Source organism: Osmerus eperlanus, chromosome 9, assembly GCF_963692335.1.
Source record: "Osmerus eperlanus chromosome 9, fOsmEpe2.1, whole genome shotgun sequence".
NCBI classification, from domain to species: Eukaryota; Metazoa; Chordata; class Actinopteri; order Osmeriformes; family Osmeridae; genus Osmerus; species Osmerus eperlanus.
This window is the reverse complement of record NC_085026.1, coordinates 1,521,587-1,542,366: the sequence shown is the minus strand read 5'-3', so window position 1 is coordinate 1,542,366 and position 20,780 is coordinate 1,521,587. Positions and strand designations below refer to the sequence as shown.

The window sequence follows — 20,780 nt, the reverse complement described above, 5'->3', positions numbered from 1 at the left end:
TTAAAATGTTTGCTCCTTCTTGATTTTTATGAATGAGCAGCCAGCAGAGTGGCACACTCTGCTGGCTGCTCTTTTTCTGATATTCAACTAATTTGTCAAACAAATTCCTCTAACGTTCATATAGTTTAACTTACAGAAACAAGTTATACCTTAAAATGTAGGAAAAATTGTCCTCTTTCAGCCAATGTAACTACTAAAGAGCTCACATTTACAGATTTTCAGCTATGAGCCTTGAAGCGAGAGCAGCCTTTCAAATTCTCTCACTAACTTCAATGGAGAGGTGAGTAAAATCAGTCAGAGAAAGCAAGAAGGAACAAGATTTTGAAACTGCCGATAGAGTCGTATTTCTGACCGCACAGACATATAAAGGACATCACTGGTTTCGGCAGAGTCTTGGGTCTCGGAAAATATCCTTATATTTTGGATTGGACGTATAGTTTTGCGTCTAGGTCAACTTGTTTGAGGTGTGGATGCTAGGTAAATGTTCGTTTTTCTCTCTGCCTAGCTCGTTAGCTATCACAGCTGCGCCATCACCGTGGCAACCAAACAAACAAGCACCAGGAAAGCAAAAGGAACACGTTTTTGAAACTGCAGGTAGAGTCGTATTTCTGACTGCACAGACATATAAAGAATATCTCTGGTTTCGGCAGAGTCTTGGGTCTCGGAAAATATCCTTATATTTTGGATTGGACGTACAGTTTTGCGTCTAGGTTATCTTGTTTGAGGTGTGGATTCTAGCTACATTTCTCTTATTCTCTGCCCTCAGCGCGTTAGCAATCATAGCTGCACCATCACCGTAAAGACAGACACGCACTACTCAGTCTCTCAAACAGGTGATTGGTACGTTTACTTGACCATGAGAAACACGATTACTAGCAATTGTCGGTTTATGCCAATAATACGATTACTCCGTTTACATGTGTAATTAGTTATGCGATTACTCAATAAACACGTCTACATGATTCTTTTTTATTAATCGTTGTATGCTCCACGGACAAAACTTGCACCATCATACTTCTGCAACAAAGTGTCGCCGTGTCTTCCTGTATCGGCCCTACTGCTGTATGTTTCATTCCATCAACACATTGAATCCAACTAAGAAAGCCGAGTAAACGCACTCAATGGTAGGCTACATCTGCTACTGCTATTACTATCCCAACTATAATTTCAGCTGTTAAAACGATAATATTCTTGTTCCGACTAGCTAGCCTACTTCTTCTGTTTAACAGTTCAGCTTTCAGCTTCTCCCGCATTGTAGGCTATTTTAGCTCTTAGCTTTGTTAAGATGATGCAGATGATGCAGTTCAGCTTCCACACTGCCTCTTTTGTGTCACTCACACATTTTTGAAATTCATTTCAGCTTGCGGGTATTTTCTCATTTCTTACTTTCATACTTTTTAAAATATTAAGGTTTTTGTGCAAATTATTCTCTTTTTAAAGGTAATGGTAAATCCTTTCAAATCATTGTTGGAATGCTGCTCCAGCCCCTTTCAAAAATACCTTCACTATTTTCACTATTTTCAGCTTTTTTAGCATGGTCAGCTATCCCCATTCAGGTTTTCAGCATTCTCACTGCTGTTTCGCAGGAACAGCCGTTTCTAGTTATTATTATATCAACTTCTTAGTTCTTCCGCCGTTTTTTGGCCTTTAACTCGTTCTGCATACTTTCACCGATTCCTACAATTTAGGTATCAAAACGTTCAGCTCCTTCAGGAGATGATGGCTATGACTTTTGGTATTTCTCACTTTTATACTTTTTAAGACATTAAGGTTTTTGTGCAAATTATTCTCCCATTAAAAGTAATGGTAAATCCTTTCAAATCATTAAAAAGCTTCCTCCTCTTTCAAACGTAACTACTTCAGCTTACTTTCAGCTAGAGACACCATTCAACCTTTAAAATGTTCACAAGACATTCAGCTATTCCCAAATGATTCAGCTTTTTCAAATGTTCAGCCAATTTTGAATTATGACAGTTTGAAATACATTAAAATGTTTGCTCCTTCTTGATTTTTATGAATGAGCAGCCAGCAGAGTGGCACACTCTGCTGGCTGCTCTTTTTCTGATATTCAACTAATTTGTCAAACAAATTCCTCTAACGTTCATATAGTTTAACTTACAGAAACAAGTTATACCTTAAAATGTAGGAAAAATTGTCCTCTTTCAGCCAATGTAACTACTAAAGAGCTCACATTTACAGATTTTCAGCTATGAGCCTTGAAGCGAGAGCAGCCTTTCAAATTCTCTCACTAACTTCAATGGAGAGGTGAGTAAAATCAGTCAGAGAAAGCAAGAAGGAACAAGATTTTGAAACTGCCGATAGAGTCGTATTTCTGACCGCACAGACATATAAAGGACATCACTGGTTTCGGCAGAGTCTTGGGTCTCGGAAAATATCCTTATATTTTGGATTGGACGTATAGTTTTGCGTCTAGGTCAACTTGTTTGAGGTGTGGATGCTAGGTAAATGTTCGTTTTTCTCTCTGCCTAGCTCGTTAGCTATCACAGCTGCGCCATCACCGTGGCAACCAAACAAACAAGCACCAGGAAAGCAAAAGGAACACGTTTTTGAAACTGCAGGTAGAGTCGTATTTCTGACTGCACAGACATATAAAGAATATCTCTGGTTTCGGCAGAGTCTTGGGTCTCGGAAAATATCCTTATATTTTGGATTGGACGTACAGTTTTGCGTCTAGGTTATCTTGTTTGAGGTGTGGATTCTAGCTACATTTCTCTTATTCTCTGCCCTCAGCGCGTTAGCAATCATAGCTGCACCATCACCGTAAAGACAGACACGCACTACTCAGTCTCTCAAACAGGTGATTGGTACGTTTACTTGACCATGAGAAACACGATTACTAGCAATTGTCGGTTTATGCCAATAATACGATTACTCCGTTTACATGTGTAATTAGTTATGCGATTACTCAATAAACACGTCTACATGATTCTTTTTTATTAATCGTTGTATGCTCCACGGACAAAACTTGCACCATCATACTTCTGCAACAAAGTGTCGCCGTGTCTTCCTGTATCGGCCCTACTGCTGTATGTTTCATTCCATCAACACATTGAATCCAACTAAGAAAGCCGAGTAAACGCACTCAATGGTAGGCTACATCTGCTACTGCTATTACTATCCCAACTATAATTTCAGCTGTTAAAACGATAATATTCTTGTTCCGACTAGCTAGCCTACTTCTTCTGTTTAACAGTTCAGCTTTCAGCTTCTCCCGCATTGTAGGCTATTTTAGCTCTTAGCTTTGTTAAGATGATGCAGATGATGCAGTTCAGCTTCCACACTGCCTCTTTTGTGTCACTCACACATTTTTGAAATTCATTTCAGCTTGCGGGTATTTTCTCATTTCTTACTTTCATACTTTTTAAAATATTAAGGTTTTTGTGCAAATTATTCTCTTTTTAAAGGTAATGGTAAATCCTTTCAAATCATTGTTGGAATGCTGCTCCAGCCCCTTTCAAAAATACCTTCACTATTTTCACTATTTTCAGCTTTTTTAGCATGGTCAGCTATCCCCATTCAGGTTTTCAGCATTCTCACTGCTGTTTCGCAGGAACAGCCGTTTCTAGTTATTATTATATCAACTTCTTAGTTCTTCCGCCGTTTTTTGGCCTTTAACTCGTTCTGCATACTTTCACCGATTCCTACAATTTAGGTATCAAAACGTTCAGCTCCTTCAGGAGATGATGGCTATGACTTTTGGTATTTCTCACTTTTATACTTTTTAAGACATTAAGGTTTTTGTGCAAATTATTCTCCCATTAAAAGTAATGGTAAATCCTTTCAAATCATTAAAAAGCTTCCTCCTCTTTCAAACGTAACTACTTCAGCTTACTTTCAGCTAGAGACACCATTCAACCTTTAAAATGTTCACAAGACATTCAGCTATTCCCAAATGATTCAGCTTTTTCAAATGTTCAGCCAATTTTGAATTATGACAGTTTGAAATACATTAAAATGTTTGCTCCTTCTTGATTTTTATGAATGAGCAGCCAGCAGAGTGGCACACTCTGCTGGCTGCTCTTTTTCTGATATTCAACTAATTTGTCAAACAAATTCCTCTAACGTTCATATAGTTTAACTTACAGAAACAAGTTATACCTTAAAATGTAGGAAAAATTGTCCTCTTTCAGCCAATGTAACTACTAAAGAGCTCACATTTACAGATTTTCAGCTATGAGCCTTGAAGCGAGAGCAGCCTTTCAAATTCTCTCACTAACTTCAATGGAGAGGTGAGTAAAATCAGTCAGAGAAAGCAAGAAGGAACAAGATTTTGAAACTGCCGATAGAGTCGTATTTCTGACCGCACAGACATATAAAGGACATCACTGGTTTCGGCAGAGTCTTGGGTCTCGGAAAATATCCTTATATTTTGGATTGGACGTATAGTTTTGCGTCTAGGTCAACTTGTTTGAGGTGTGGATGCTAGGTAAATGTTCGTTTTTCTCTCTGCCTAGCTCGTTAGCTATCACAGCTGCGCCATCACCGTGGCAACCAAACAAACAAGCACCAGGAAAGCAAAAGGAACACGTTTTTGAAACTGCAGGTAGAGTCGTATTTCTGACTGCACAGACATATAAAGAATATCTCTGGTTTCGGCAGAGTCTTGGGTCTCGGAAAATATCCTTATATTTTGGATTGGACGTACAGTTTTGCGTCTAGGTTATCTTGTTTGAGGTGTGGATTCTAGCTACATTTCTCTTATTCTCTGCCCTCAGCGCGTTAGCAATCATAGCTGCTCCATCGCCGTGGCAACCAAACAAACACGCACCAGGAAAGCAGAAGGAACACGTTTTTGAAACTGCAGGTAGAGTCGTATTTCTGACTACACATACATATAAAGAATATCTCTGGTTTCGGCAGAGTCTTGGGTCTCGGAAAATATCATTAGATTTTGGATTGGACGTACAGTTTTGCGTCTAGGTTATCTTGTTTGAGGTGTGGATTCTAGCTACATTTCTCTTATTCTGTGCCATCACCGCGTTAGCAATCATAGCTGCACCATCACCGTAACGACAGACACGCACCACTCAGTCTCTCACACAGGTGATTGGTACATTTACTTGACCATGAGAAACACGATTACTAGCAATTGTCGGTTTATACCAATAATACGATTACTCCGTTTACATGTGTAATTAGTTATGCGATTACTCAATAAACGCGTCTACATGATTCTTTTTTATTAATCGTTGTATGCTCCACGGACAAAACTTGCACCATCATCCTTCTGCAACAAAGTGTCGCCGTGTCTTCCTGTATCGGCCCTACTGCTGTATGTTTCATTCCATCAACACATTGAATCCTACTAAGAAAGCCGAGTAAACGCACTCAATGGTAGGCTACATCTGCTACTGCTATTACTATCCCAACTATAATTTAATCTGTTAAAACGATAATATTCTTGTTACGACTAGCTAGCCTACTTCTTCTTCTGTTTAACAGTTCAGCTTTCAGCTTCTCCCACATTGTAGGCTATTTTAGCTCTTAGCTTTGTTAAGATGATGCAGTTCAGCTTCCACACTGCCTCTTTTGTGTGACTCACACATTTTTGAAATTCATTTCAGCTTGCGGGTATTTTCTCATTTCTCACTTTTATACTTTTTAAAATATTAAGGTTTTTGTGCAAATTATTCTCCCTTTAAAAGTAATGGTAAATCCTTTCAAATCATTGTTGGAATGCTGCTCCAGTCCCTTTCAAAAATACCTTTCGGTTGCTTTGAAGCTTCAGCTTATAACTTTCTACTAAATTTTCACTATTTTCAGCTTTTTTAGCATGGTCAGCTATCCCCATTCAGGTTTTCAGCATTCTCACTGCTGTTTCGCAGGAACAGCCGTTTCTAGTTGTGAGAATGCTGTTAAGCATTCTCACTATTGCTTTTCAACTTCTCAGTTCTTCCGCCGTTTTTTGGCCTTTAACTCGTTCTGCATACTTTAACCGATTCCTACAACTTTTGTATCAAAACGTTCAGCTCCTTCAGGAGATGATGGCTATGACTTTTGGTATTTCTCACTTTTATACTTTTTAAGACATTAAGGTTTTTGTGCAAATTATTCTCCCATTAAAAGTAATGGTAAATCCTTTCAAATCATTAAAAAGCTTCCTCCTCTTTCAAACGTAACTACTTCAGCTTACTTTCAGCTAGAGACACCATTCAACCTTTAAAATGTTCACAAGACATTCAGCTATTCCCAAATGATTCAGCTTTTTCAAATGTTCAGCCAATTTTGAATTATGACAGTTTGAAATACATTAAAATGATTGCTCCTTCTTGATTTTTATGAATGAGCAGCAAGCAGTGTGCCACTCTGCTTGCTGCTCTTTTTCTGATATTCAACTAATTTGTCAAACAAATTCCTCTAACGTTCATATAGTTTAACTAACAGAAACAAGTTATACCTTAAAATGTAGGAAACATTGTCCTCTTTCAGCCAATGTAACTACTAAAGAGCTCACATTTACAGATTTTCAGCTATGAGCCTTGAAGCGAGAGCAGCCTTTCAAATTCTCTCACTAACTTCAATGGAGAGGTGAGTAAAATCAGTCAGAGAAAGCAAGAAGGAACAAGATTTTGAAACTGCCGATAGAGTCGTATTTCTGACCGCACAGACATATAAAGGACATCACTGGTTTCGGCAGAGTCTTGGGTCTCGGAAAATATCCTTATATTTTGGATTGGACGTATAGTTTTGCGTCTAGGTCAACTTGTTTGAGGTGTGGATGCTAGGTAAATGTTCGTTTTTCTCTCTGCCTAGCTCGTTAGCTATCACAGCTGCGCCATCACCGTGGCAACCAAACAAACAAGCACCAGGAAAGCAAAAGGAACACGTTTTTGAAACTGCAGGTAGAGTCGTATTTCTGACTGCACAGACATATAAAGAATATCTCTGGTTTCGGCAGAGTCTTGGGTCTCGGAAAATATCCTTATATTTTGGATTGGACGTACAGTTTTGCGTCTAGGTTATCTTGTTTGAGGTGTGGATTCTAGCTACATTTCTCTTATTCTCTGCCCTCAGCGCGTTAGCAATCATAGCTGCTCCATCGCCGTGGCAACCAAACAAACACGCACCAGGAAAGCAGAAGGAACACGTTTTTGAAACTGCAGGTAGAGTCGTATTTCTGACTACACATACATATAAAGAATATCTCTGGTTTCGGCAGAGTCTTGGGTCTCGGAAAATATCATTAGATTTTGGATTGGACGTACAGTTTTGCGTCTAGGTTATCTTGTTTGAGGTGTGGATTCTAGCTACATTTCTCTTATTCTGTGCCATCACCGCGTTAGCAATCATAGCTGCACCATCACCGTAACGACAGACACGCACCACTCAGTCTCTCACACAGGTGATTGGTACATTTACTTGACCATGAGAAACACGATTACTAGCAATTGTCGGTTTATACCAATAATACGATTACTCCGTTTACATGTGTAATTAGTTATGCGATTACTCAATAAACGCGTCTACATGATTCTTTTTTATTAATCGTTGTATGCTCCACGGACAAAACTTGCACCATCATCCTTCTGCAACAAAGTGTCGCCGTGTCTTCCTGTATCGGCCCTACTGCTGTATGTTTCATTCCATCAACACATTGAATCCTACTAAGAAAGCCGAGTAAACGCACTCAATGGTAGGCTACATCTGCTACTGCTATTACTATCCCAACTATAATTTAATCTGTTAAAACGATAATATTCTTGTTACGACTAGCTAGCCTACTTCTTCTTCTGTTTAACAGTTCAGCTTTCAGCTTCTCCCACATTGTAGGCTATTTTAGCTCTTAGCTTTGTTAAGATGATGCAGTTCAGCTTCCACACTGCCTCTTTTGTGTGACTCACACATTTTTGAAATTCATTTCAGCTTGCGGGTATTTTCTCATTTCTCACTTTTATACTTTTTAAAATATTAAGGTTTTTGTGCAAATTATTCTCCCTTTAAAAGTAATGGTAAATCCTTTCAAATCATTGTTGGAATGCTGCTCCAGTCCCTTTCAAAAATACCTTTCGGTTGCTTTGAAGCTTCAGCTTATAACTTTCTACTAAATTTTCACTATTTTCAGCTTTTTTAGCATGGTCAGCTATCCCCATTCAGGTTTTCAGCATTCTCACTGCTGTTTCGCAGGAACAGCCGTTTCTAGTTGTGAGAATGTTAAGCATTCTCACTATTGCTTTTCAACTTCTCAGTTCTTCCGCCGTTTTTTGGCCTTTAACTCGTTCTGCATACTTTAACCGATTCCTACAACTTTTGTATCAAAACGTTCAGCTCCTTCAGGAGATGATGGCTATGACTTTTGGTATTTCTCACTTTTATACTTTTTAAGACATTAAGGTTTTTGTGCAAATTATTCTCCCATTAAAAGTAATGGTAAATCCTTTCAAATCATTAAAAAGCTTCCTCCTCTTTCAAACGTAACTACTTCAGCTTACTTTCAGCTAGAGACACCATTCAACCTTTAAAATGTTCACAAGACATTCAGCTATTCCCAAATGATTCAGCTTTTTCAAATGTTCAGCCAATTTTGAATTATGACAGTTTGAAATACATTAAAATGATTGCTCCTTCTTGATTTTTATGAATGAGCAGCAAGCAGTGTGCCACTCTGCTTGCTGCTCTTTTTCTGATATTCAACTAATTTGTCAAACAAATTCCTCTAACGTTCATATAGTTTAACTAACAGAAACAAGTTATACCTTAAAATGTAGGAAACATTGTCCTCTTTCAGCCAATGTAACTACTAAAGAGCTCACGTTTACAGATTTTCAGCTATGAGCCTTGAAGCGAGAGCAGCCTTTCAAATTCTCTCACTAACTTCAATGGAGAGGTGAGTAAAATCAGTCAGAGAAAGCAAGAAGGAACAAGATTTTGAAACTGCCGATAGAGTCGTATTTCTGACCGCACAGACATATAAAGGACATCTCTGGTTTCGGCAGAGTCTTGGGTCTCGGAAAATATCCTTATATTTTGGATTGGACGTATAGTTTTGCGTCTAGGTCAACTTGTTTGAGGTGTGGATGCTAGGTAAATGTTCGTTTTTCTCTCTGCCTAGCTCGTTAGCTATCACAGCTGCGCCATCACCGTGGCAACCAAACAAACAAGCACCAGGAAAGCAAAAGTAACATGTTTTTGAAACTGCAGGTAGAGTCGTATTTCTGACTGCACAGACATATAAAGAATATCTCTGGTTTCGGCAGAGTCTTGGGTCTCGGAAAATATCCTTATATTTTGGATTGGACGTACAGTTTTGCGTCTAGGTTATCTTGTTTGAGGTGTGGATTCTAGCTACATTTCTCTTATTCTCTGCCCTCAGCGCATTAGCAATCATAGCTGCACCATCACCATAACGACAGACACGCACCACTCAGTCTCTCACACAGGTGATTGGTACGTTTACTTGACCATGAGAAACACGATTACTAGCAATTGTCGGTTTATGCCAATAATACGATTACTCCGTTTACATGTGTAATTAGTTATGCGATTACTCAATAAACGCGTCTACATGATTCTTTTTTATTAATCGTTGTATGCTCCACGGACAAAACTTGCACCACCATCCTTCTGCAACAAAGTGTCGCCGTGTCTTCCTGCATCGGCCCTACTGCTGTATGTTTCATTCCATCAACACATTGAATCCAACTAAGAAAGCCGAGTAAACGCATAGGCTACATCTGCTACTGCTAATACTATCCCAACTATAATTTCATCTGTTAAAACGATAATATTCTTGTTACGACTAGCTAGCCTACTTCTTCTTCTGTTTAACAGTTCAGCTTTCAGCTTCTCCCACATTGTAGGATATTTTAGCTCTTAGCTTTGTTAACATGATGCAGTTCAGCTTCCACACTGCCTCTTTTGTGTGACTCACACATTTTTGAAATTCATTTCAGCTTGCGGGTATTTTCTCATTTCTCACTTTTATACTTTTTAAAATATTAAGGTTTTTGTGCAAATTATTCTCCCATTAAAAGTAATGGTAAATCCTTTCAAATCATTGTTGGAATGCTGCTCCAGTCCCTTTCAAAAATACCTTTCGGTTGCTTTGAAGCTTCAGCTTATAACTTTCTACAAAATTTTCACTATTTTCAGCTTTTTTAGCATGGTCAGCTATCCCCATTCAGGTTTTCAGCATTCTCACTGCTGTTTCGCAGGAACAGCCGTTTCTAGTTATTATTATATCAACTTCTTAGTTCTTCCGCCGTTTTTTGGCCTTTAACTCGTTCTGCATACTTTCACCGATTCCTACAATTTAGGTATCAAAACGTTCAGCTCCTTCAGGAGATGATGGCTATGACTTTTGGTATTTCTCACTTTTATACTTTTTAAGACATTAAGGTTTTTGTGCAAATTATTCTCCCATTAAAAGTAATGGTAAATCCTTTCAAATCATTAAAAAGCTTCCTCCTCTTTCAAACGTAACTACTTCAGCTTACTTTCAGCTAGAGACACCATTCAACCTTTAAAATGTTCACAAGACATTCAGCTATTCCCAAATGATTCAGCTTTTTCAAATGTTCAGCCAATTTTGAATTATGACAGTTTGAAATACATTAAAATGTTTGCTCCTTCTTGATTTTTATGAATGAGCAGCAAGCAGAGTGGCACACTCTGCTGGCTGCTCTTTTTCTGATATTCAACTAAATTGTCAAACAAATTCCTGTAACGTTCATATAGTTTAACTTACAGAAACAAGTTATACATTAAAATGTAGGAAAAAGTGTCCTCTTTCAGCCAATGTAACTACTAAAGAGCTCACATTTACAGATTTTCAGCTATGAGCCTTGAAGCGAGAGCAGCCTTTCAAATTCTCTCACTAACTTCAATGGAGAGGTGAGTAAAATCAGTCAGAGAAAGCAAGAAGGAACAAGATTTTGAAACTGCCGATAGAGACATATTTCTGACCGCACAGACATATAAAGGACATCTCTAGTTTCGGCAGAGTCTTGGGTCTCGGAAAATATCCTCATTTTATTGATTGGACGTGTAGTTTTGCGTCTAGGTTAACTTGTTTGAGGTGTGGATGCTAGGTAAATTTCTGTTATTCTCTCTTCCCAGCTCACAGCTGCGCCATCACCGTGGCAACCAAACACACACGCACCAGGAAAGCAGAAGGATGCCCATGGTTCCCGCCTTAATATCTTTGCCGTCCAATCACCGATTTTATTTCTGAAAACTGCTAGATATTCATGACAATTCAAGCTCAAAGCACATACCATTGGTTAAGGGGTTACTTGGAGGGGAAAATAAATGTATCGTCAGCAACGGCAGCCATTGTTTTCCGAGGCGGAGCCAGAGAGGATACCATGGGAGATTCCCTACAGTGTTAGATTGAAATCGGAGACGATATTATGAGTAAAGACAAGTTTCTTAATATGTGTTGTCAATATTGTCAATTAAAAGTCTTAACTTTTTACGTACGAAGAATGTGTTTGTGGGAGTGACGTGAGTTATTTCAGGAAATAATTACGTGTCTGGCTTGGCCGTTTGTAACAGGCAGCTATGACAGAAGTAGCACTGTTTATCCTCGATTTTAGCAGATTTCTGTGAAACTTGGAAAAACAACATGAACTAGCTAGATTATGTAAACTTTAAGATAAATGTACATGCCTTGTTTGGCCAATTGGAAGAACGTTTTTTAGTTATTTGGAGTATCCAGCCATAGCGCTAGCTACTTTTGGGGGAGAGGAATTCCAGTTTCCCCCACGTTTCCACTAATCACTAGAATGGTCATAACCTTTTATCAAAATATGATATTTCTAATCTGTCTTCTGTTCTACATTGCCCACAGATTTGTGGATATTCCATCTACTCAAAGTATTCCTCCATCTTGTAATTAAAGTGGTTAAAAATTAAGTTGTCTGATGAGGTATGGTGGATGGAGAAGATTTTTGTAAACAATGGCTGCCTGAAATCACCTTGATAAAGGATGATTTGGCTTAAGTAATAATATATTTATTCACATCGTAAAAAAACCCTAGTTCTCTAATATGAACAGAGCAGGGCTATTGTGACACATACGTGCTTGTAAAATGAGTAATTTACAACTTGTAATGTGAAATTGTATTTCTCAATAATTTTTTTGTCATGATCCCAGCTAACAAGGGACGTCCTGGGGACGTTCGCTGACGTTCCTATTTGGTCCCCTATAGGTTATACCGTGACGTTATCCTTAGGACGTCCTTAGGACCTAAGGATCCTAAGGATCATCATTCAAATGAAAGGGTCGTTATCCAGCTCTGCAGAAGCCTGCTTATGACCATTTATTTGAATCAGGTGTGTTGGAGCAGGGAAACATCTATAACAGGCAGGGTGCCCTGAGGACCAGGGTTGGGAACCACTGCCATAGATGGTTTGTTGTCAAGTGAATGTCCTTATGTAAAAAATAATCCAATAAAAATGTAATGTAGTATCACTGAAACTAAACATCTGCGCTGGATTCAGCCTATCCAAGCACCAGCTGCGTCTCTCGAAATGTTCCATACTAGCCTATTCCAGGACATCTCTCGCGGACCTGCCTGGTTACTTGGTTGGGTCCCTGTCAACGCTCGTGAACCCTGTTATTGAGTGAAGACGTCGTTGAGAGAGACAGCAAAACTTTTTGATCACGCATCCTTCCTTTTATATACCATTTGATAATCAATTCGTGTAAATATATCTAACTTAAGTTTTAGTGTTCATAGTATAGTTCTTTGTTATTGTGTTTTTAATAGTGTTTTTGCGTAGTTAGCTAGTTAGTTTAGACTGTAATTTAGCGCACTTTTGTGAAGGTGGGAAGGACAGACACCCGAAGGACAGAATTTGAGGTAAATATATTTTAATACAAACTTTAACTCTACTGTACCTGTATGTATGTAGAGCTATTTGTATGTTTATCCAACGTGAAATAGCTAGGGATATCGAAAATTAATGTATATTAATTTCTGGCCAGTACTGGTACTACAGTACTACAGTAGCTCCAACTGTGAAGGCGAAGTCGGCTAAATTGAGACGTCGTATCGTCTTATTGTATACAGTAACAATGTTATCGATAGCACTAAATAGGAATGCCACACACTAGTGGTGTCGCCCCTTTAAGGATACAGAAAATACAAAACAGCTGAATTGGCTACTTTTGGACAGGTGAAGGCTACTGCTGCTCTAGTCTAGCTCTACAGAAGCTACTTTTTGACAGCTAGAGCTACTGTACAACCAAGACGTTTAGAGAGTAAAGTATCAGAATGACAGTTGCTGTCATTGCCATTTGACGTCATTGTTGTCCTGGTTACGGACTCAGACGCGCATGATCTCTTAGTTACTGTTGCTACGTCGTACAAATGGAGAGTGGAGCCGAGTGGAGAGCAGAGTGGAGCGCCAGTCGTTACGAGTTAACTAGTTGCTCCTATTGTAATGCTGCCTGTAATAAAGATTTAATGGCATTTTGGTGATGAAAAGTGCACTGATATAATGTACGTTAGCCAACGTTAGTAGCTAACCATTGGCGAACGTTACAGACTAGCTAACGCTTTAGCTATACAAGTTATAACACTGACTGCATTACTAGTAGTAACGTTACTAGTAGCCTACACTTAAACTTACCCTTCCAGTGACGATAAAGCCATTTTTAGCCGGTATGACTCCAAAGCTGAATATTCATCACATATGTGAAGTTTTATGATGGCATATTAGTATAGGGCCTAATCATATAAATCTCTCGCCATAAAAATAAATAAATCTCTCGCCATTACACACATTCTCTAGCGCACGGCAAAGCCTATTAAAGCAGGAACCGTGGGAATTTTATTTCCCATAGGCTATTTGAATGATCCGGCAGGAAAGGGCTAACCTATATAATAAGTTCTTCGCCAAAACCTGTTTAACGCTATATGTGTTTCGTTAACTATTGAAGTACAGTTCACATAAAAATAATTACTAAGATTTTTCGAGGGCCTTATAGTTCGGTAACGCCAGTTAGAAGATGAAGATTTTTAGTAGTTTTTTTACAAACTAACTTAAATAGCCTCCCAGTTACGCCGACATACGTTGGACTTTAACTAATTGTCAAATTCGTTTTATTCACTCATAACTCTTTCTACAAAAGTTAATGGTCAGAAAAATGAGATATAAAACGGGGGTTCTATTAGAAACTGAGTTTGTAATAGAAACTCAGTATAGAATGTTATATGTTTATATGTGTGTTATATATGTGTATATGACATGTGACTCATGTACATAATGCATGAGTCACATGTCAAGTCATTATTTTTCTATTGTAATTACAGAATGGCACTGACAGCGACCCTCTGCACCACCAAACCCAGCCCGTATTACAGGCCCCCTGAGCTCCAGATAAAGGTCTTGTTAATTCAAGATCAGGCAAGAGTCATCGCCTGGGAGTTCAGGCAGAGCTCTGCGGTGGCTAAAACCACTAAGAATAATAAAATTGTGGCCATCACGGATGGGGAGACGGTGACAAAAATCACCATCTTTGAGGAGTTCTCCTCCAAGATCACAGAGGGGAAAAGTTATTTAATGAGGGGGCACTCCTTGCGGGGGGAGTCCCCTCCTTACTTCATTTTAGTTACCAGGGACACCAAGTTTTTCAGGAGCTCACCTGTGGTCTGCAAGGATGGGCTTATGGAGCAGGCGAGAGCCCTCCTCTGTCCCCCGTCCTTAAAGACAAACCTGCAGAAGGTGAAGGACAGCAAGGGCCTCCTCACAGTGGAGGGGGACATTGTGCAAGTATGCTGATTCTGTTCATAAGCGTAATACACTAAATTTACATTCCCAGTAGTTTCAGTCTGTGTACTTAGCTTATCCTGTTGTAATTCAGAGATATTATGTTTTTAGGTAGACAAAGTATTACAGTAAGAATCTGAAACAATGGATCTTCTGTAGTTTTTGTTTAACCAGACCGATATTATAAATGTTTTTTTACTTAAATGTCACAGTGAAATGTTTAGGTCTAATTAGATCAGTAAGTGATGTACCTTGTTGTTGTCAGCTTTCAGCTTTGAAAAAAGTCCGCAGTGGGAGAGAGGAGGTGCCACTAAGAGAGCTGAAGCTCCGGCAGGTAAGACACGAGAATGTGAGGATGAGACAGGGACTACCCCTTCAGTTAAAAAATGCAAAATTGCCTGTTTCATCATCCTTGAAAAAGAGTTGTCATACAAAGTTGTCAGTACTTTCAAACAGCTCCATGGTGCCAAGCATTTAAACAGTTTCCTGCCAAACACAATAGCAATTGCTTTTTCTAAAGCATTATAATGTGTGTTGCTCACTATAGCCATGTAATATATCACAGCATTGCTTAGTGGGAGTATCTGAAACTTTAGCAGTTAAATTACACGTCGGAGGTTTGTTGGATTGCTAAAAATCTGAATATGTTTACTGTAATATCTTTAGATCAACAAATATCAGTGAAGGCAAGGACCTGCTCAATATCAGAATGTCTGTGTTGAATTATAAAAGTTGTAGCAGAAAGCAAAGACATGGTTACACGTACTGAATTAAATTCATTATCATGATTTTCAAAACTCTTGCTCATTGTTTTCTTTTAGGACTTCAGGCTTTAGCATTACCAAATCAATTAGACTCTTCTCAATCTTTATCCATTTTACCTCCAGATCTTCATCTTTCAAAGCATAGGATATATATATATATACACATATACATATAAAGTAGAACTCTTATGTAGTTCTAATATATCATTCTGTGTTATTTCCAGGATACATCTGATGTCACCATCAACCTGTGGCGTGATGCTGCCGTTGAGGAGCTGGTGCTTGGCAGCACATATAGTTTCTCGCACCTGACAAATAGGGCCGCAGGGGGTCAGCTGCAGTCAACGGCCCACACCAACATAAAGGTAAATTGCAATTCCTATTGACAAGGACATTGATGGAAATAAATGTGGGTTAAATTCAATGCAATAAATGTAAAATAATCTATTTTAACAAAAGTATGTGTAGTTAATACAGACCAACATTCAGGATAATGTGAAAAAAAACTTGAATGTGTTGAATTAGGTATCCAAAATTCGGTATACAACCATAGGTGTCCTTGTTAGGCATTAATCTCCTGAGCAGATCATGACAGGGCATTGAGTATATTTCATTAACCCATGTAAATGGTTGTGGTTTTCAACACTGAAATGTATCATGCAGATATAAAGGGACAAGTGATATCATTGAAATGAAAAAAAAAGGAAGAAAACAGTTTACTATTTGATCGCAAGATGTCTTGAGACATAAGTAATATTTCTTTTGGCAGATGGTGAGCGTGACACAGGAGGCAGTCGGGGTGGAGGTCCTGGGTGTTGCAGAGGGCAGCACAGAAGGACAGCTGGAGGTCCTGCTGTCCAATGGAGCTCTCCTGGACATCCAGGAGAGTTTGTGGGAGCCATTCGAGGCTTGCCTGGAAAAAGCCAGGCTTTATGTCACCATTAAATGTACAGGGAGAAAATTTTTACAAATGGTGGCAGTACAAAAACCCTCCCCCCCATTAGAGTAGAATTTAACGTTTGTTACGTTTGTTACGTTTGTTACGTTTGTTACGTTTGTTACGTTTGTTACGTTTGTTACGTTTGTTACTTTTGTTACGTTTGTTACGTTTGTTACGTTTGTTACGTTTGTTACGTTTGTTAGTTTGAAAACTTAAAATAGTAATATAAATAATAAAATCATTTATATAATAAAATATTAAGTTCAGAATTTGATTCAGTTGTAGTGTTTTAGCACACTCATATGTAACAAGTATGGCCAGAAGGACTATTTTCAGCTAGAGTCCAATTCATTACAATCCACTGATAATCAAATCCAATCAAATTAATTAAATTCCAAATTAGTTGATTTCATATGGAGCCAGTTAAAAAAGTGACCATGATAAGGAAATTGCTGTGAAATTTCTCCGATCCAATCTCCCTCCTGAGCGTGCAGAGGTAGCTGTGAAAAGAAAAAACTCCCTTTTAACAGGAAGAAACCTCCATCAGAACCAGAACCAGGAAGGGCGGACATCTTTCTCGACCAGCTGAGGGATAAACATTTGCACTGCACGGTCATCAATGCATAAACTATGTCTATGCATCAATGTATGTAGATTTTCCAAGTGACCTTCAACGTATCTGCGTCATGGTCCGCGAGCGACGCACATTCTTCTTGAATGTCTGCTCAGGTAAATAGCCCTCTAACTCGGTCTGTCGCCAATGCAAATTTTATGAGATGTGGAACACTTTTGCTGTTCAAATAAGTTACATAACTGGTTTTAGGCTTAAACCGTATAAAAATAAAGCCACAAACAGCAAAAATATCTTGTTTGTGAGCCACGGTTACTTGACTGCTTTTGGCTAATAACGGTTAGCGACCATTAGCCTCAATGCTAACGGTCGCTTTATAAATTGTCTAAAACTGGTCCTAAGATGACTTACGAGGACTTAACATATAAATGTATTCATGCTGGTCTCTGCTTAGTTAAAACTGTTAGTTCCAGCCTCTGTTCAGTTAGTTTAACCACGAATAATGTTATGAGTGGTAAAAGCTGTTTCTATGCGTGTATTCATGGCTACCACTGACGTCACGTCGACGAGACCGCGGCCATATTTGTCCAATTTGACAGTTCTCCTCAGTTTCGCTATGGCGGTACACACCTCACACTTGAACTGGGTCCTGTGAAATAACACAAACCACATCATGTTCATGTCTCTGTAACTGAGACATTATAATAAATCTATTTAAATTCTTGAATGTAAATGATCAGAGACAGAGACAGCTGATAATGAGCATTACTCTCCCTGTGTTCTGTGGTTCAGGTAGATTCAGTCTTTACACTCAGATAACTAACACTGTCTTTTTTCAGACTGAGAGAGAAACCTGATTGCTGCTTTGGCTGGTAAGTACAGACTTATTGTAAAGTTAAACAGGCTGTAGATCACATCAGCAGACTGAGTTAATATATTTTGTATTTAAAAATCAGATGAACTTTATTTGCGTTAAATCAGAGTTTGTGAGTGAATTCCCCCCTGAACAGACATTTAATGAACACAGAAATATTCTGTCCACACTTACTGAAGCTTTTAGAAAACATCTTTACTTTGTTGGTATATTTGTAGCACTGTTGTATTCAGATTCTGTCACCTGGAAATACTGAATGGATGTGTGGACTGGTGATGATTATACTGTGTGCATTGATGCATGTTTTACAGACAGAGTTTTAGTCCAAACTTTCCATTCAGACTGAAATATTTAAAGTGTTTCCAGTTAAAGTGAGTCTCCCATGTCAGCAGAAAGTGTTTCCTTATTTGTGGATGTCCCCATTTTACTGTCCTGTCCCTGTGGGCGGTGTCAGTGACTGACAGATAAAGCAGCCAATCGCAGCAGCTCAGCACATAATGTTCACTGCAGGGCAGCTGACAGAAGATGAAACTTTGTGCTGCTCCATGTCCCAGTGACACACAGTCTAAGCTGCAGTGTCATTACATGGTGTTTTATTGCCCCCCTGTTGGTGAACCTGCTGTGTCCTTAGCTGGAAGAATTTAACTGACAACTTTCTTTTCCTCCTTTCTTTAGACTACCTGAACTCTGACCCCTGCTCCTGCTCTGACTGGTGAGGACCAACATTTAGTTCCTTGATGGATGCGTTCCTGATACCTGCTCTGGTTCATATGAAGTGAAGCTTCCTGTCAGTGTGCAGCTATGTAACATCTAGCAGACCTGTCCTTCTCAAACTGCATGAATGAAGTGAAACATCGATCATTAGTCAGAGAACAGATTTAACCCTCGTGCTGCCTTCGGGTCACATGACCCAAAGGTTCATAACGAACCATCGTTGTGTTTACCCAATTTTACCCAATATAAAAACAAATACAAATAATTTTCTTTTAACCATTCCAATGTGGGGGGTCTGAGACAGCCCGACAGTTAAAAGAAAATGCTTCACTTTGTTTTTGTATGAGGTAAATTTGTCGCAGTACGACGGTGGGTCACAATGACTGATGGGTCAGAATGACCCGAAGATAACACAAGGGTTAACAGCTGATGTGTTACTGCTCTGATTTCCATCTTATCTTTGATACCCAAAGTTTTGGATAGTCTCTGAGAGCAGAACTGGGATAGTTTCCATGTTTCTGATCATGAACACATTCAGCCTCTCTGATCATCAACCAACAACATTTAACTACTTCAAGTCCACAAAAGTCTGGACCAAACCTCATCCTGTACAGACAAGAGCAGAACCAATCAGCTGTGAGATCAGATGATGTGTGTGTTCAGACTCTTCTGATCAGATACTAACAAACTGTTTCTCCACTCAGACCCAGAGAGAACTCAGACGCAGAGAGAACCGGACCAGAACTCCTGCTTGGCTGGTGATCAGATTTTTAGTCACTGAGGTTCAGTCCATCACATCACTGAGTATAGGAGTGTTTCACATTTTAATCACAGAGTTTTTGTGGTTTATCACAACTGCTGAGTTCACACATGAATATAAATGTAGTGAAAACAGACCTGTAAACACTGACTGAAGTTAGAGCCATGTGAGCTGAGCTGTTCTGACTGTATAGTGGATCAGAACAGGTCCCAGCAGCAGAGTCTGACAGTAGAAAGCTGACAGTTGAAAGCTGACAGTTTTAATGGAACATCACATCACAATCAGTGTGTAAAGTGAGCAGAACATGTTGTGCAGTGATCAGTTCTGTATTGTTCTGCTTCATGTTGAACAAGTCAGTGGGTCTTGAGATTATTTTAATCAAGTCCACATTTCATAGTACCAGGTGTTTTCACACACATCTGGAAACTACTGGCCTAAAAAGTGATTTATTTAACTTTTTCAATATTCTGTTCTGTTGAAGCCATTAAATGTTTACACAGCTTATGTAACAGAATGCTAGATTAGATTTCTGCTATCAACAATGTCTAATTATTGTTTTCTCTGTGTCTTCCTGTTCAACGTGTCTCCTCTCATTGTCCCTATCATTATTGGACATTCTGTCTTTCCTGTCCCACCTACCCCCTCTATCTTATATTTGGACATTCTATCTTGTATCCATCTATCCCCCTCTATCTTATATTTGGACATTCTATCTTGTATCCATCTATCCCCCTCTATCTTATATTTGGACATTCTATCTTGTATCCATCTATCCCCCTCTATCTTATATTTGGACATTCTATCTTGTATCCATCTACCCCCCTCCATCTAATATTTGGACATTCTATCTTGTATCCATCTATCCCCCTCTATCTTATATTTGGACATTCTATCTTGTATCCATCTACCCCCCTCCATCTAATATTTGGACATTCTATCTTGTATCCATCTATCCCCCTCTATCTTATATTTGGACATTCTATCTTGTATCCATCTACCCCCCTCCATCTAATATTTGGACATTCTATCTTGTATCCATCTGTCCCCTCTCTATCTAATTTCAAAACCAGATTTGCTTTGGCTCACCAGAATTGCTTTGGCTCACCAGAATTGCTTTGGCTCACCAAATTTGCTTTGGCTCACCAGAATTGCTTTGGCTCACCAGAATTGCTTTGGCTTACCAGAATTGCTTTGGCTCACCGTTCTCAGAACCAGATTTGCTTTGGCTCAACGTTCTCTGAACCAGATTTGCTTTGGAAAACCGAGGTTGTTTGGAACCTGGTCTTGCTGTTTCAGAAATCTGAGATCTCACCCAATTAATGAAGTTTATTCTTACTGAGTAAAACTCTAACTACCATATTTATTTATTTTTGTCCGCTGGTAAAAGTTAAAAACAAATTGTACTTTGTCTTGAGTTTGTA

General features: G+C 38.9%; 1 protein-coding gene and 1 long non-coding RNA gene across 2 annotated transcripts in view; one reads left to right on the top strand and one right to left on the bottom strand.

Moving 5' to 3' along the window:
• yju2 (YJU2 splicing factor homolog) overlaps window positions 1-20,780 on the bottom strand; it is a 351,236-nt gene that overhangs the window by 87,130 nt on the left and 243,326 nt on the right. The gene's annotated exons all lie outside the window — the stretch shown is intronic.
• LOC134027131 (uncharacterized) lies at window positions 17,778-19,523 on the top strand. The gene is made up of 3 exons (XR_009931422.1): window positions 17,778-17,883; window positions 18,561-18,597; window positions 19,304-19,523. It is a non-coding gene; the product is annotated as an uncharacterized LOC134027131 (long non-coding RNA).